Raw genomic sequence first — 15,803 nt, 5'->3', positions numbered from 1 at the left:
AAGAGGAGGAGGAGGAGAGAGGGAAGGAGGAGGAGGAGGAGGAAGAGGAGGGGGATGGAGAGACAAAGCAACATGTGGTTTACAACTCAGTGGGACAAAATAATGCAACCATCCAACCTCCTCATAGCCCCTGATCTCACTCACTCATCCAACCTCCTCATATAAAACTTTATTATTATCATAATTATATTTCATTATAACATAAGATCAAATTGTGAAAAAAATTATTTATATATATATATAAAAACAAATAAATAAATGTGTATACGTTTTGTATGAAACTTTTGTAACCTTTTGTTTTTACAAAATTATGTACTGAATTATGTTTCTTTTTTGTATTTTTGTTTTGTGTGTAAATAATGTAATGTAAAAAGGATAGGCAATTATAAGCCTCGGCTTCAGCCTACACCTTTTCGGTCATTTTCTTTTTTATAAATGTTCTACTACTGTACATTGCTTTGTAAAAAAAGACCGAAATCAAATAATTTATTCATTCATAGCCCCTCATCCAACCTCCTCGTAGCCCCTGACCTCACTCACTCATCCAACCAACCTCCTCGTAGCCCCTGACCTCACTCACTCATCCAACCAACCTCCTCGTAGCCCCTGACCTCACTCACTCATCCAACCAACCTCCTCGTAGCCCCTGACCTCACTCACTCATCCAACCAACCTCCTCATAGCCCCTGACCTCACTCACTCATCCAACCAACCTCCTCGTAGCCCCTGACCTCACTCACTCATCCAACCAACCTCCTCATAGCCCCTGACCTCACTCACTCATCCAACCAACCTCCTCGTAGCCCCTGACCTCACTCACTCATCCAACCAACCTCCTCGTAGCCCCTGACCTCACTCACTCATCCCTCCTCGTAGCCCCTGACCTCACTCACTCATCCAACCAACCTCCTCGTAGCCCCTGACCTCACTCACTCATCCAACCAACCTCCTCGTAGCCCCTGACCTCACTCACTCATCCATCCAACCTCCTCATAGCCCCTGACCTCACTCACTCATCCAACCAACCTCCTCATAGCCCCTGACCTCACTCATTCATCCAACCAACCTCCTCGTAGCCCCTGACCTCACTCACTCATCCAACCAACCTCCTCGTAGCCCCTCATCTCACTCATTCATCCAACCTCCTCATAGCACAGCCCTCACAGCTGCTCAACACATGGCGTGGTGTCTTTTGTTTTATAGTGCACCTACAGGTATTTGGGATAATCTCAAGAGTTGTTATGGTGATAATTTGCAACAGTACTTTTCAGGCCCCCCTCTGAGCGCGGAAACGATCAATCTCGTCCTCGGGGGGGGGGGGAGCTCTCCCGAAACACCTCGACCTTAACGAGGGAGTGACAGACACTTCCTGTCGTACAGGAGCCATCAGCTCAGGAAACAGATTAACCCCCCCCTCCGTCTCCATTAGCATACATGATTGGGTCTGATGGTCATCCGACGATTCCTCACGGAGCAACATCTCTGCCCTCGTCTCCGCCGGTCCACTCCTCGCCGTGGAGCCTCATTAAATTTAATGCCTCCTTGCGGGGGAACACTTAGGACTTTTACAACGACGTGGCACCGTATCCTGGCCCGGGTGAGATGCTACCACTGAGCGGCGGGTTGGTGATACGCGAACCTTCTTTTTGACGGGGCTCACAACAACATCCTAAGCCAGGCTTATTAAACGTCGAAGTGAAAGCAGTTTGTGATAATTTCCCCCTCGCCTTTCCCCCGACGGACACGACGGGGGGAAAAGGAATGCTTGTTAAAGGAACACGCCAACATTTTTGGAAATTAGTTTACCGTCTTCTCCAGAGAGAGACAAGAAGATAGATACCAGTTTCCTCTCTGTGCGTTCAGTAGAAAGCTATGAATGACCGGTTAGCCTAGGCATTGTCCAACTAACACCTCTCCTGAAGGCTAACCGGTCATGTCCGTTTTCTTATCGTCCGACAGCCGTGTCTGAATTAGTATCTCGCTTTGATTTGTTTTGTTTCGATATTCAGTCTGAGACTGTCGTCCCTGAGGTGTTTCAATCATGCCAGAATAGAAGGCATTCTTGATTCGTTGAGAAATCTGTAAGTACTGCTTTACCCAAGTGGGCTTTCCAACCCTTTGCTTCTGAAGGGACCAACACAATGTTCTGATCCCCACTGCCAGTGTGATTGTCCAGCTCCAAGGCCAGAAGCCTATAAATGTGAACTATTCAAGGGGTTGAACCCAGGCGACTCTCTTGGGACATTTTAAACCTGCCAACTGTCCTTTTTTTTTTTTTTGCATCATAACAAGCTGGACTTGGAGAGACTCAAAAAGTTACAGCATCATTACTAAGAGGTCTGAAATCGAACACTTAATCCTTATAAAACCAAGCGATTACATAAAATACGTATGTAACTTTTGTGATCGGAAAATATTATCACGTTCATAAGCTCTGTGTTAAAATACATATTTTCTTACTGCCTTGACTAGTTAACATAGGGTTAACTAGTATACAGCTCAGACACTAGGCGACAGTCTGACAGTGTTTCTTATAACAGCGGCCAAGGTTTAGGAGATGACATTTTGCCTGGACTCCAGTTGTAATGTGGAGACATAACAAAGTCCCTAAACCCATCTTTTGTTTTCATTTTCTCACTAGGGCATTTTTGTTTACCTTTCTTGTCATATCTGGACATCTTATGTACATCATGTCAAGTCTGATCAGAGCTCTGTCTCACTTTCTGGTCACCCGTTCGTGTGTCTGATTGTAAACTGAGCTATGTGGCCACAGAAATAAACTATGTTCTATATTTTTATATATACAAATTGACTCATCTGAATTTCTACAGTTTCACTGTTTGGCTAATTTAAAATATTCCACAACACTTTCATACAGTCGTACTGGAAAGTCTCCCTTAGCCACATATCACATATATATGGACTGTTCAAAAATGCCTATCACCAATATGAGAGAGACAGTTAACATTTCATAAAGGTTTGTTGATAATTTAACGCCCTCAGTGGAAGTCTAGGTAATTACTACATTAGCCAGTAAATCACAAAAACAACAACAGGCTGCATAGGATTAAGCTTCTCTCCAATTACAGCTGGAGTCTGATACTCTGATACTCACTGTGTTGACTTTTATCATTACAGCTACTGAATTATGCATAGTTTAATTTATAGGACTTTCTAGGGCTGTCTTAAATACTTCGAAGCTTCGTTCAATGGGCACGGGATTCGAATGGATTATTTTTTTTGAATATATAAATAAATGTAAAAATAAATTATTTTATTTTTATTAAAAAAAATGTATCCCCCCTCCTACCTGCAAAATCTTGTGCCACCAATGCAAAGAACGTCATACACGTCATTAACTCTGCCTCTCTTTGTTAACTACAACAAGCAATGCCGTTTGTTATTTAAGATGAGGTCGGACACGGCACTGACAGATTTGTGTTCATTGTGCTGCTTTTATAAAGCCTCAAATGATGGCTTACAATATTTCATAAAAGCAAAGTGTTTCGTTTGTCTAAGATTTAAAAAGGTTTCAACTTTACAGCACTGACAATTCTCTATAGTATTTTTTATAGTGTCCCGAGCCATATAAAAACATGTCTTAATAAAAAATTAAGTCGAATTCTGCCTTTGTCTCTATATTAACTACATATAAATATTTATATAATTGTTTGCTTTATAGACAACGGTTGCAACATAATTATGTAATGTAATGTTGTTGGCTGTGTAATGGAGAGCAGCCGCCCAGGCAGCGCAGCTCCCGACTCATTATTAATTTAATTAATTAATCCAATCCACTTTATTTATAGAGCACATTTAAAAACAACAAAGTTGACCAAAGTGCTGTACAAGTCCCACAACATAAGATTAAAAAAAATAATAATAATAATTCATTTTTTTTTCTTTTTTTTTATCTCGAAGCTTCGAATTAAAATCGAATCTTGGCCCCGAAGCTTCGACGGCCAAAAAAAGCTTCGAAGGTCAGCCCTAGGGCTTTCCCTAAACAATGGTATAGGGACGCAGCGGCACTATGACAATGTGCCAGCACCACCATCATTTTGTTTAAATATCATATCAATCATATTATGTTTAAAAAAAAATTGAAAAAAAAAAATATATATATATATATACAGTATATATATATATTAAAAATATATACCTTAATCACTTATTTGGAACTTTTGTTAGTTATTTTATTGAAATAATGTTCTTAACTTGCAGGAAATGACAGCAAATGTTTTCTTTATTGCAAATTATTTTGCCTCCCAGACGGGGGGGGAGGGGGGGGGAGGGGCACAGACCACACCACTCCCTAGTTGTGACTCAGCACCATGTTGTTTGAAAATCCTGGGGAAAGCCCTCATTTAACAATACCTACTTAAAACAGCTGTTATGTCCTTTAACTTTCAACGACCGAAATGAAAGCGACCATCACGTCAGGGGAGGACTTCAGTCACTGAACTGATCCCCTTCTTCCCATGGCAGGACTGCCGCCGGTGGGCTAGGCGTGTCTATGTGTGTCGCCCGTCTGTGTTCTCAGCACGACAATATAGCAACGTGTGCTACAAATAAAGACTTCTTCTTAAACAAAGTTTATGGTTTGAGTATTCAGCGTACTGTGTAGGGAGCAGACAGGTGAGACAGACTGACAGATGGTATGCGGCCGCCCACCAATGAAAAGATCAAACAGCAGACGCCGCCCGGGGCCCTTTTACATGACGTGTTCCCTTCTTTTATAGTATGTGTTCATTCCATCCTCTTCACACAGTAAAGTCAGGGAGGATACTGCGATGTTAAAATCCCCGATGCGTTAATCTATAAAACGGTTATGTTAACAATACAGTGTTTGTGATCCGGAGCCTCTGATTCAAATCAAATCAAATCAAATGTATTTGTAAGGCCCGACAACACACGTTAATGTCCCCATGGGCCGGACACGTCTTCTTTAAACAAGTCAAGAAGAAACATCACAATAAATCAAGAACAAAACAAAAACACCATAAAGTCCAATTTTTTTTAAATAAATTAAATAAATGCAACACTCCCAGACATGTAATGAAACACAGATAAGTGCTGATGACTTCGTCTTATAGCTGGCAGACTTCCTGAAGTCCATCATCTTCATCAACTTGCCATATTTTGAATGCAAAGGTGACTAGTCACTGGAGGCCAGCACTCATACTGTGTAGAGGAGTGGACAGTGAGATGTCTACTTTGAACGGTATTTGAGGAGAGGTATAAAGGTATAGCTCCCCAAAATGGAAATACTCAAGTAAACACATGGGTACACCTGTACATTGTATATTGCTGTTGCACTTTACCGTTACATTTGCACTCTGGTTGGATGCCAAATTATTTTCTTGTACTGTAGTTGTACTGCATGATGACAAGAAATGTGAATCTAATCTAATCTATGTTTTATTATGATACTCTATGTTTTATGTTGATGTCTGTCCATGTCCAAAATCAGGGACCATGATGGAAATAAGTGCTTGCACTTTCTCAGGTTTTTATCCTTGGATGCTGTCTTTTACTCCACAATAAAATCAATCAATCAATCTAATATGGGGGGACATTAACGTGTGTTGTTCGGGCCTTACAAATACATTTGATTTGAATCTAAAATCTAAAAGACTTGAGTAAAAGTGCAGTACTTAGTTACTCTTCACCCCCGAACCTGCTGTAAACTCACGCTACCTGAGTAAACTCAAGTCAAGTCAAGTGTTCCTTTATTAATCCCTTGGGGAAATAAAAGTGTTATAGCAGCATGGGGGGGGGGGGGGGGGGGACGTCTTCTCTTTCAAGGGATGATAGTGATAAATGTAGTTGTAGTGAACAGTAGTGAGTGGCAGGAATGAATCAGACAGTAGTAATAGTGATGATGGTATACATGGTCCAAACCGTAGTAACACACCAGAGTCTGTGCAGTGTTTATTATTACGAGTCAGATAGTCCTAACAGTGTTTATTTTCAAGAGTCAGATAGTCCTAACAGTGTTTATTTTCAAGAGTCAGATAGTCCTAACAGTGTTTATTATCAAGTGTCAGATAGGATAGTCCTAACACTGTCTATTATCAAGAGTCAGATAGTCCTAACAGTGATTATTATCAAGCGTCAGATAGTTCTAACAGTGTTTATTATCAAGTGTCAGATAGTCCTAACAGTGTCTATTATCAAGAGTCAAATAGTCCTAACAGTGTTTATTATTAAGAATCATATAGTCCACGGCTGTGGAGCCTGGCGGCTACAGGCACGACAGAATTGTGACAAGTGACATGATGTTGATGGAGGCGGGACCATAGGAAACACATGGCTTACTTACTGGTGTTATTTCCAAGCTTTCTCCGAAAAACCTTTATTTTTATTTGATCTGTTATCTGTTTAATCAAAACAGTGGAGGTCAACTGATGTCCTGTACATCCTACTTTACTACACTTCCCTCTTTAACTATTGATGAGAGTGTAAGTGGTCCACTCTCCGGACTCTCTCTCCACTCCTCTCCTCACCTCTCCTCTCCTCTCCTCTCCTCTCCTCTCCTCTCCTCTCCTCTCCTATCCTCTCCTCTCCACTCTCTTCTCTTCTCTTCTCTTCTCTTCTCTTCTCTTCTCTCTCCTCTCCTCTCCTCTCCTCTCCTCTCCTCTCCTCTCCTCTCCTCTCCTCTCCTCTCCTCTCCTCTCCTCTCCTCTCCACTCCTCTCCTATCCTCTCCTCTCCACTCTCTTCTCCTCTCCTCTCCTCTCCTCTCCTCTCCTCACCTCTCCTCTCCTCTCCTCTCCTATCCTCTCCTCTCCACTCTCTTCTCTCCTCTCCTCCTCCTCTCCTCTCCTCTCCTCTCCTCTCCTCTCCTCTCCTCTCCTCTCCTCTCCTCTCCTCTCCACTCCTCTCCACTCCTCTCCTCTCCTCTCCTCTCCTCTCCTCTCCTCTCCACTCCACTCCTGTCCACTCTCTGGACTCTCTCTCCTCTCCTCTCCTCTCTACTCCTCTCCTCTCCTCTCCTCTCTCTCTCCACTCCTCTCCTCCCTGATTCTCTCTCTCCACTCCTCTCCTCACCACTCCTCTCCTCCCCTGTCCACTCTCTGGACTCTCTTCTCCACTCCTCTCCTCTCCTCCACCCCTCTCCACTCGTATCCTCTCCTCTCCTCTCCTCTCCAGACTCTCTCCCCATTTCTGTCCTCTCCTCTTCTCTCCTCTCCACTCTCTCTCTTCTCTTCTCTTCTCTTCTCGACTCCACTCCTCTCCACTCCGCTCCTGTCCACTCTCTGGACTATCTCTCCTCTCCTCTCCTCTCCTCTCCTCTCCTCTCCTCTCCTCTCCTCTCCTCTCCTCTCCTCTCCTCTCCACTCCTGTCCACTCTCTGGACTCTCTCTCCACTCCACTCCTCTCCTCTCTACTCCTCTCCTCTCATCTATCTCTCCACTCCTCTCCTCCCTGATCCTCTCTCCACTCCTCTCCTCACCACTCCTCTCCTCCCCTCCCCTGTCCACTCTCTGGACTCTCTCTCCTCTCTTCTCCACTCTTCTCCACTCCTCTCCTCTCCACTCGTATCCTCTCCTCTCCTCTCCTCTCCTCTCCTCTCCTCTCCTCTCCTCTCCTCTCCTCTCCTCTCCTCTCCTCTCCTCTCCTCTCCTCTCCTCTCCACTCTCTGGACTCCTTCTCCTCTCCTCTCCTCTCCTCTCCTCTCCTCTCCTCTCCTCTCCTCTCCTCTCCTCTCTCCTCTCCTCTCCTCTCCTCTCCACTTCTCTCCTCTCCTCTCCTCGCCTCGCCTCTGTCTCTCCTCGTCTTGACTTCCTCACTTGTTGTTTCAGCTGAGTGGACAGGCAGAGTAGACAGCTCACTGGCTGCGTGTTGTTTCCTCAAAAACCAATATGTCTTTATGTATTATTAAACACTGTATGCGGTCACGCTACGAGGGATCTGGGAGGGCGTGTGGTGGATGGAGGTGCTGAGTGGCACGGTCGCCTCCTCAAACCACAAACCCACCTAACGACCGGTGAAATGGTACGGTCGCCGTTCATCAAGCCTCAGAGATGAATTGCTTCTTTTGAGAATGGCTGACCGCTAGAATTATCAAGGGACAATGTAGCTTCCACTGTCTCCTTCAGATGGTGGTCATTTAAGGATGTTTATTTATTTTATTATTATTATTATTATTATTTATTTTGTATATATTTATTTGATAATGATGATAATTATAATAATAATAATAATTTAATAATAATAATCATTTGTATAGCACATTTCATACAAGAATTTCAGCCCAAAGTGCTTCACAGCAGTAAAATAGACTGATAAAATGAGATAGAATAGACAGAATAAAAGCAATGCAGAGAATAAGAAAAATGGTAAAAACAATGCAGGCAGTTGTCCGTTTCGATTGGTTATCCCGTCATTAATTGAGTTCCATTATAAATTACCATGTTTTTTTATTTATTAATTTATTCTTTATTAATCAAAACAGCAGAGACGCTCCTGCTGAGCCTCAGTATCGTAGATAAGAACCGGTAAATTAATTTGATCTGAAGGGACGTAATAAATCTTTATCACACCCGTGCCTCAAACTCAAAAAGCAATCATCTATCACTGACCAGAAACCATGTGCCAAATCCAACCTGACCACAAGGAAAATAAAGTCCTGCCCCTCCGGTGAAAATCCATTTCATATTACAGAGTGCGATTCTGCCGTCTAAACCGAGAGAGCTCTGGGGGAGATGAAGGTGATACAGTAGATATACAGTAGGTCCATTCATCCCACTGAGGGTGTGACACTTAAAGGACCAGTCCGCTCTTTTTTTACACATGGGTTCAAAGTCGTTTGCCTTTGATACAAAAATCACTGGGCCGACGGCCGTTAATTTTTTTTCTTCTAATCTTTCACCGTTACTGAAAAGACGTGGTGGTTATTTTCAGCTGATTCACCACCCCGCCATTGGCCAGTGTATCAGAAAATGTGTAGAGCAACTTTTCAGAGAGAAAAAGACGTGTATTCAGCGTTTCAGGAAAAGAAATGCACCTTAGATGTTAGAGTGGCATTTTAGGCTATGCCAGACTGCAGGCCAACGTGGCCCAAATCTGATTTCTTTGCTCATATGTGACTCAGATGAGATTTTTTCACGACAGTGTGAGCAGCACAAATCACATGGATCTGATCTTTTCTATTCTGATTTGGGACACTTTTCATAATGTGGTCCTAAATCAGATACAAGTCAGATTTTTTGCAACGCGACCTCAGTCTGAACAGTCATGCGACTTTCATGCGACTTTCATGCGACTTTAACGTCACTCTAGATTGACATTTGTCACAATTGTTTTACGTCCATCTTCTTTATTGTTCATTATTACATGGCGTTTTAACGTTCGCCGAAATGCTTGATTGTGATTGGTCAATAGCCCCTGACAGCGGTGAATTATTTTTCGATAACCACAGGTGATTATTGTTTTTCGCAGCTGGAGCAATCAAGCCCACTGACACACACTGTTTCAGTGCAATCAGACACACCTGCCGGCTGCCGGCGATAATAATAATCACTTTATTTGGGCTGACAGAGCCACAGAACAACTGCGTCTGCATTTGATCTCGTCTTGTCGATGGTGTAAAATGAATTAGGTATATTGTTAGTAAGTTAGCCATGTAATAAGCGGGATAATGTATAGCTATACTCGGTCATTGTCGCAAAATAATTGACCTTCACTGACGTTTAAAACACCTCGGCGAGGCTCCTTGGTGTTCTAAACTCCGTGTCGGTCAATTATTTTGCGACAATGACCGAGTATAGCTATACATTATCCCTTACTTATTACATGGCGTTTTCACAATCGCCGAAATGCTTGCTTGTGATTGGTCAATAGCGCGCGTCAGAGGTCCGTTATCACACAATAACGGACCTCTGCCAAGCAGCTGTTCGCAATCAAGCCCACTACAACACTGTATCAGTGCTGCTCAGCATATGCACAGCTGCACTCAGTCATCAGTGCAATCAGACCACAGACCTGCAGACTGCCGATAATAATAATCACTTTATTTGGGTTGACAGAGCCACAGAACAAAGTGCATTTGCATTTGATCTCGTCTTGTCGATGGTGTACAATGAATTAGGTATATTTGTTAGTAAGTTAGCCATGTAATAAGCGGGATAATGTATAGCTATACTCGATCATTGTCGCAAAATAATTGACCTTCACTGACGTTTAAAACACCTCGGCGCTGCGCCTCGGTATTTTAAACTCCGTGTCGGTCAATTATTTTGCGACAATGACCTCGTAGCTATACATTATCCCTTACTTAGTGCATGTGGGTCAGTTCAGGAGCACGACCAGTTTACACTGGAACCTGATATTGACCACATCTGATCTGAGCAATAAATCAGAATTGAGCACTAAGGCTTGCAGTGTGAACATAGCCTTAGTCAGATGTGGTGACTTTCAAGGGTTTATGTGGTGTTTAACCCTTTGTTGTGTGGCAGTGAAAGGATTAACCGTCTGTAGTGTGGTAGTGAAAGGTTAACCGTCTGTAGTGTGGTAGTGAAAGGTTAACCTTCTGTAGTGTGGTAGTGAAAGGTTAACGTTAGGTTATGGCTATAACCAAGTTCTGTTAGTTAGGGGTGACGCTTGGCATCACCTACTGCACTCCCTCGCGTACGTGCACGCGTACTGAATAACATTCCACAAATATACCTTTAATACCAGTATTAGTCTGACCACACCCCTCATCAGCTTACCTTCATAAGCAGGTGTGTGGTCACCTGCTCTCCTCCTTCCCAAGCTTTCACCACAAGGTGAGGTCAAGGGCTGCAGCGGCCGTCTGATGCCAAGCGTCACCCCTAACTAACAGAACTTGGTTATAGCCATAACCTAACGTTCTGTTTCGTTAAGGGGCTCTGCTTGGCATCACCTACTGCACAAGGGAGGCCAAGCGGAGCCGCTGGCTGACAAATACACCCCGCTGACAGCCCCCCACAACCATCAGAACAGGGAGGGCCGAGCCCCCCCGACCCCCCCTAATGGAGGGCATCCCCCCTATTAGGGGCTTCACGGGAGGGCGACGGACCCGACCGTGCGAAGAGGCACTCAAGCAACCCAACGCACAGGGTGAGCAGACCGTGGCTTGACCCCACGACTACACCCACGCACAACCCGCATGCCACCCGGGAACGGACGTAGGAACAACCTCGTCACCGCCCCCAGAATCACGGGGTCAAGGGCAAACCCAACCCCGTGGCAAGGCCGTAGCAGCGGAGCGCGAAGGAAGACCCAGACCCACCAAAAGGACTGGACTCCCTGGAATGGGGGCCCGGAGAAGGCCATGATGCCAGCATCAAGACCCCACCAGGGGGGCACCTAGTGACCCCGCCCCCCACATCGCCAGCGTATTCGGACAAAGGCCCCTCAGCCGAGCGGGCCCTGTCCTCCCCAACAGCACACCGCCTGGAACACAGGCCCTGCAACAGGCAGACAGCATGGTCATAACACACAAGAGTTAACCAACGGAAGCAGGCAGTGCACCGGGGAAAAAGACCAGGCAACAGGCTGTCAACCCAAACCTGTAAAACAGCCGCCCCGGCGGAAGGGGCGTATGCTGGCGTTGTCGCATAACCAAGCTTTTAAACAGCACGTCAGAAGCGGGATCCATAGACCACTCGACCCCTGACAGCTGCCCACAGAAAAAAGCCCATACGATCGGCAGACGTCATGAACGTGCAGGGGCACCCTCAACCGGAGAACCGGGAGTTGACACTGCAGCAACACACCAGAGAACCAACCACCCAGGCATCACCCCATGCAACGGTTGGTCCCATAAACCCTCAGGAAAGAAACCCCAAAACACATCTGCGGCACCGCCGCAGCCCGCGTTCCGGTTCCCAACAGGGCTATCCCGGGCCTACGGGTCAACGAGCATCACCCCGGACCGGGCCCGGTGATACGGGGAGCACAGGGTCCCCGAGGAGGTTAAACCCACCCAACAGGCCCCTCAGCGCCAAAACGCAAGAGAAGAGCGTAAAAATGGAAGACCAGCCCCAGCACCCCGCACTCGGTATTCCCAGGAGGTCACCCAACCAAGTACCAACCAAGATCAACCCGTACAGCGGCCGAGATCCGACGAGATCGGACGCGTACAGGTCGGCACGGCCGTAAGCCAGAATACAACGCACCCAACAAGGGTCCCATAACGCTCAACCCTGTGACACCCGGATCGACCTAGCATTTTTCCCCCTGAAAAAAACCCAAGTCCCTCAGGGTACCAGAACAGCAGATCTGCATCCCCAGCGGACAACGGGTGCAACTGATCTGGACCAGCGCGACCAGAACCAGTCCCGTGCCCTAATCACGCCGACCTGCCAACCCCAGGAGAAGGGGCAGATATGCGCGTTTGATCCCAACACAAAAAAGAAGGCGCCACCCAGACGTGTCGGTATGAACCGCGTCCGGTGGCCCACCCCTAGGGCGTGAGACCCTTCCCCAATATGTCCAGACCCATTCCGTCATCATCCCCTGACATGAACGGGAACCCATCGACAACACACAGGATGTCGGAAGAGGAAAAACCCCCATCCCAATTGCTCCATAAAAACGCTGTTTCACTCAAGCAAACAAGGCGCGCCAGTTAGCCAATGGCCCAAAAGCACATCCTGAGCCAGCACTATGTGTGCGTTCGGACATACCCACATCAACAATAGGCCGTTTAGACCACCATATTGAATCCCCAAGACGCCCAGGGAAACGACAAGAGGGGCGAGATGCAATCAACTCCATGAATGAATGAATGAAAAAATCTACCCAACAGACTGCAGTACAGGAATACACACAATAGGATAAGGGGAGGCAGACCTGAGAAAGACGTTAGTCTTGTTTCCATCAGGGACCCTCATTTCCAATCCATCAAGACACATTCAACTCTTTATAAAAATAAAGAAAAGGCATCACCCGTATGACCTAACTGCACAGCTGGGAGTAAAAACCCTGTTTTTCACATGATTTTAATCCAGTCACTCCTTTTAATCAGAGTGTAAGACCAGACCCTCCCAGAAACACCTTCCCACATGAGACTACGGTCAAGAAAAAAGATATGTAAACTGTGAGACACGTGACCAATAGACTCAAGTTTGACACATAAACCGGGCGCAGCAGGCCTGTAAGCCCTGCGCCCAACCTCGACATCTTTAAGACACCAGCTCATGGAAGGCGTCGCCATAGCAACAACGCTACAACGGGCGGGGAAAAACCCACCGGATCCTGTCATAACAGGAGTCGGTAGAATACCCCTTCCCCCCCCCCCCCCCCCCCCCCCCCTGTCAAGCACTGGCTTGGCCCTGACTGGCTCAGCAGAAAAGATCAAAAATCCCCTAAACCAATCAAGTGGGAAAGGAGGGGTTTATTCGACACCCCCTCCCGAAAACACACCCTCTATCCCTACACACAGAAACGCAACCGTAGCCATCTTGAAAAACCTCCGGTAGAAAGCAATGCATAGCATAAGCTAATACAATGCCTGCTACCCACAAAAAGTGCAAGAGGTTTCACAACAAACATAAGTCGCCTGTGCGTGAATCCTATACCCGTTGCCTATGTCATACATAGGAAAAACGCCGAACGAGAGTAACGGCTAGGCCGTGAAAAGTGTGCGTACGAGCATTACTGCAACTAAACAACACAGCATTGTGAAACACATATACTTAGTTAAAGCAACGGAATAACACCAGTTCTAATTGCATGTGGAGCATCAAGCTAAAAAGAACCTATTACCGAGTGTAAGTTGCAGACCTTGCTTAACCTCGTAACACAACACAACTCACCCCCCAACGTAAACAGGGTAGATTCATATATACACAACCCCACCATATGATTTGTTTGAAGAAACACACAGTTTGTTCGGCCAAAACACAGTCCCCCTTATGTTGGGGAACTTTTTTTATTAATACTAATAAAGTGTAAGGCACAAAATCATAGAGGGGCCGGGAAGGGTGTAGGAGAGGGGATACAGAGGGGAAAAAAGTCACTCCTAACAGCGTCTGCCACCTCGCGCCGCTCGAGTCTTGCCACCCCGGGGAGCCCCGGAGGGACGGTAGGTTACAGTCTGCTGGACACGACGTTCCCTACCGTCTCCTCCGGTCTGGGATGGGCCGGCGGTGGCCGAAGCGCCGTTTCGTCCCCTGGCCCTCTTGGCAGGGCCAGCAGCGGCGGCGGAGGCAGTGGTAGCGGCGACGGAGACAGCTCGACGTCGCGGAAGCCTTCTGCCCCCACCGGCAAGGACGGGAGGCGGAAAATGGGGTTGGAGGACGGATCTCTCCTCTGCCATTTCTCTGCATGTTGAGGTCATCAATTGCAGGGCCTTCCCGAACAGGCCAGCGTCGGAGAGGGCGGCCGTCAGAAGAGGGGCTCTCTTCTTCTCTGGCACACGGGCCTGCTCCAGCCAAAGGTGACGCTGGCCCAGGGTGGCCAGGGCGCGCACTTTCCCCATGGCTATGGCCAGCACCTGGGAAAGGTGCAGGACAGCTCCCGCAGCCTGGGTGATCTGATCGCATTTTACCTCGTTCAGATCCGTGCCGCCCGTCATTATCCCCGATACAAATCTAGCCAGGTGGGCGATGTTAGACGCCGCAGCCAGCGATTGTGTACCAGCGATGAATGACTGGTCACCCCAATAAGCCAATCGCCTAGCCGACCTCCCCTGGAGGACCGGCTTGCATAGGGGTTCCCACACCATATCCGGACAGAGGAGCGCGGCCATCGGATTGTCAAGCCGAGGCACGCCCTCCCCCATACCTTTGACTAACCCCGACACCCGCGTAACTGGTACGTAGGCGGGAGTTAGTCCCATGATGTTGGACACCGCCAGACCCCGACGAACATAGGCACCCATCGATGGGAAAAATGGGTAGACAACGTCCACCCCTCTCACTGGGGGACGCTGCCAGGGATGGCCTATGAGGTCATCAGGGACAGGTGCAGGCAATGGCAGCGGCAGCGGCACACCGTTCGCGGTGGCGGCTACCGCCATGAGCTCGGGAAACAAGGCCACGAGAGTGGCAACAGCCCAGCACCGAAGCGCACGACGGAGGCGGGAATGGAGAACCGGTGGTGAAGAGTAGGTCTAGCGGGTCTACTCTCCGCAGAATACATTATGACCCAAATCTTTTCTTATACAACAAAGTGAGAGAAGAAAAGATTAAGCACAATGTAAACCAGTCACAACTCTTTTCAACTAACAACACGTCAAGTGGGGTACTACCGAGGCACTTCCTTGTGGTGAAAGCGAGAAGGAGGAGAGCAGGTGACCACACACCTGCTTATGAAGGTAAGCTGATGAGGGGTGTGGTCAGACTAATACTGGTATTAAAGGTATATTTGTGGAATGTTATTCAGTACGCGTGCACGTACGCGAGGGAGTGCAGTAGGTGATGCCAAGCAGAGCCCCTTAACGAAACAGAACCTTCTGTAGTGTGGTAGTGAAAGGGTTAAGACTCAGATCCAAGCCTATGGAGATTGTGACTCATGAGAAAATAACTACACATTTTTAGTAACGGTGAAATATTATGTAAAAAGAACAACACAGTGGTTTTTGTAACGCAAGAAGAACGACTTGGGACCCACATGTCATAAAGACTCATATGATCCTTTAACACTTTGCATGCCACGCCCGAGATTATTCGGGTTATTACCCCCCGGGTTGAATGCCCAATCACGAGAATATTCGTTTTTTTTAATTTTTATTAGCGATCTGAAATCATATTGCATCAAGCAAGTCTACCGTTGGAGATCCAGTCACCCCAGGCGCTCAGATGTGAAAAAAGCGCCCCCTATCGTCTCCCA

The 15,803-nt window shown here is 46.8% G+C and overlaps 1 protein-coding gene across 1 annotated transcript in view; it reads right to left on the bottom strand.

The window, feature by feature from the left end:
• The window catches only part of piezo2b (piezo-type mechanosensitive ion channel component 2b), a 233,072-nt gene that overhangs the window by 187,715 nt on the left and 29,554 nt on the right, over positions 1-15,803 (bottom strand). The window lies entirely within an intron of this gene.

Source organism: Notolepis coatsorum (assembly GCF_963971535.1).
Source record: "Notolepis coatsorum genome assembly, chromosome: 13".
NCBI classification, from domain to species: Eukaryota; Metazoa; Chordata; class Actinopteri; order Aulopiformes; family Paralepididae; genus Notolepis; species Notolepis coatsorum.
The sequence above is the reverse complement of the archived record's forward strand: the minus strand, read 5'-3'. Positions and strand labels throughout refer to the sequence as shown.